This window comes from Propithecus coquereli, unplaced genomic scaffold, assembly GCF_000956105.1.
Source record: "Propithecus coquereli isolate 6110/MARCELLA unplaced genomic scaffold, Pcoq_1.0 Scaffold109, whole genome shotgun sequence".
NCBI lineage: Eukaryota > Metazoa > Chordata > Mammalia > Primates > Indriidae > Propithecus > Propithecus coquereli.
Window position 1 is genome coordinate 3297511 of NW_012134858.1, and position 3245 is coordinate 3300755.

Genomic DNA, 3245 nt, shown 5'->3' on the forward strand with positions numbered 1-3245 from the left:
TCCCCCATGAAAGTTTAATGCCACAAATATATTGTCACAAGTACTGTATGCATATCTGTGCATTATATATATTAATACAAAGAGAGAGATTTTTTAACCCCTCAAGAACCAGTTTTTACTTCCATTGAGAATGCATGTTCTGGACCCAGATCTGCCATTTACCTTGCTGTTCTCTTAAGAAAAGCTATTATCATTTCTGAGTCTTGATTTCTTCTTGGTATCTTGACCAGGAAGGATGAGCTTATTCTTGAGATTCCTCCAATGCCCATCCCTCCACAGATACCACCCCATTAATGACCTTGCCTTTTGACACACTTAACAGCTTTTGGTTGCACATACGTGAGGAGCAAAATTGAACTACATTTTTCTTTAAACAGACATAAATGTTGCCTTTGAGATCACAGTCAGCTTAGAGCAGACAGCCTATTTTATTTCATTCTGGCAAGCAGAATGACAGTTTGCCAGTTATATTCAGGATTTATCACTATCAGTCTCCCTTTCTCTCCTATCCTGGGTCCCCTTGGATTAGAAACATTTCTATTAAACAGGGGGCAAAGGGTGTGGCCTGCTCTCTATTCCTCTATTCTACCTCCTGGTGAGTGCACTGACATGCAGGTGCTGCCTTCAGCAGGATCCAGAGGCAACAGTCCCCTTCTCAGCCATGGCTTCATTTTCCTTCTGTGGGTGGCAGGATTTAACTTTTTAGGTTGGCACCATTTGGTGTCTCACCCAATCAGACTCAGACGCTGCCTCTGTCACATAGTACATGGTCTGTTGGTCCCATCTGGGCATCTCACATGATACGTGTCACTCTCACTACTGGGTAGCATCTAGAAGGGTGTAAAGAAGCAGGTGCATGCTCACAAGTACAGTCTTGGGTTTATCTAGGCCTCAGGGAATCAGAGAGAAAACAAGACCAAGGTGGGGAAGATCTTGTCCCCATCCCACCTGCTATGTTTTCTGCCACCTAGAAACCCCACACGCGAAACTGGTGTCAGGCAGGCCCTGTATTCAGAAACATCCCCAAACTTTCAGGAAGACGTACCTTCCCTTTGTTGGGAGACCCCATCAGGTGGGGCAGAGGTTAAAGGTCTCAAAAACTCTCTTTCCAACTCTCTTTCACTCACACCACATCTCCTGATGGAAAAGTCTAGTGGGGCAGAGTGAGAGCATTTATTTTAACTAAAAGTAAATAACAATATTTTCTCTTCTGTCTTTTGACTCTGATTTTTTTCCACTATAACCCAGTACTTTCCATTTAGCCAGCAGGTGGAGAATGAGGAAACAGTCAGCAGCCTGTAATAAAAATCGTGGTGTATGAGGATTCATGCTTTGGGATTCATGAATCATGTCTTTTTCTTTTTATTAATTTTTTTTTTTTAAGCAGCAGAGTCTTGCTATGTTGCCCAAGCTGGCCTTGAACTCCCAGGCAGCCTCCTGAGTAGCCAGAACTACAGGTGCATACCACTGTGCCCAGCTTTTCCTTTTCTGTCTCCTATGCTCTAAGAACTTAGAAACAGAGAACTTACAAATTAACACTTCAAACTATGTTTTGCTTATCTACTTCCCCCCATTTGTATCTCTTCTTTTATCCATGTCCTAACTCTCAAATAATGATACAATTATCCACCCCATTCAGAACAATTACTCATGGTGCCTCTCTCATTCTTATTAGCTATATTCAGTCATTAAATCTTATAAATTCTACCTCAGCAATATATGTCATAACCCCCTCCCACCCCTGTCCTTCTACTGTCTTAATTGCAGCCTTCATCACCTTTTGCTTGAACAAATGCAATAAATTCCTAATCCGTCTCCCAATCAAGGGAACCTGTCCCCACCCAACACCACCACAAGAGCATTTCTTCTCAATGACTTGACCAGGTCTCTCCCCTGTTTCAAAATATTTGATACCTGTGGAAACTATACAAGCCCCTTATTTAAGAAAGGAAAATATGAAATCAGAAATTTTTCCTCCAATATAAAGAGAATAAGCTTCAATTAATAGGAATCTTGAGTCATTGCTTCAAGATTTTGTTTATTCAGGTACCGTGTTGTAAATCCCTTCTCTTTGCTGATAACAGACTCTCTATAAGAAAAGAACTATCACTGAAGGAGCTAAACAGAGAACCTATTTGCTAGCTAATCAAATGGGGCAAAGATCTAAAGTAAGATTAAACTGATCATGCTCAATTTGTTCAATATCATAAGTGACAGATTTCTCTCATGTTTTTCTGCCATTTTCAGAGTAAAGAGATAAGAACTGTGTTACTGCCAAACTGTTTTATTAGTCACATAAAAGGCAAATCTTTATGTTTGTCAAGATTTACATGGCTAGAACTATAAATCACAATTAACAACTGCTTAGAAGATAATAAAGGTTCATGAATTTTACATGTTGTTAATCGCCTTATCGAAAATAGCACCCTCCAGACCTTTACCCTACTTTTTGTCCATGATACTCACTACCACCTAACACATTTTTTTCTATTTTTCTGTCACCACAAGAAAGTAAAGCTACAAGGCCAAGGACTTAGTTTTGCCAAAACAGTGGTAGCAAATGTGTTTGATTCATTCATATACATGCCTAACACCTAAGACAGTGCTTGGTACAAAGCTATGCCTAACACCTAAGACAGTGCTTGGTACAAAGCTGAGCAATGAACCTTCAGCAAATACTGAAAAAGGGGAAATAGAGGGAGAGAGGGAAAAAAAAAAACTGGCTCGTCCATCTGGCTTTTCATGCAACCAAAACAGCTTAAAAGTCCTTGGAACAACCGCGGGTAAGAGGCAGAGCTGGTTATCAGCCATATTGTACAGGTATAGAGTGAAGCTTGAAAACGTGCCATGACAAGGTCACAAGGCAATGAAAAAGAAAAAAACCAAAATGTAGGGAAAAAAACCTTTGCAAGATTTCACCATTTAACTTTTGGCGTCAGACCCAAGAAACCAGTTACCTCCGGTTAGAAACAGCCACCCTTGGCACCGTATTTATCTCACAATAAATTAAGAAGGAGCAAAAAGCCCTTCAGTAAGAAAGGAGCAGGGCAACGAAATAACTTTTAACACTATCTCCTTTCAATTTTTGAATAATTCTTTTGGCCAGACATGGTGGCTCATGCCTGTGATCCTAACACCCTAGGAGGCCAAGGCAGGAGGATCATTTGAGCTCAGGAGTTCGAGACCAGCCTGAGCAAGAGTGAGACCCCCGTCTCTACTAAAAAAAAATAGAAAGAAATTAGCTG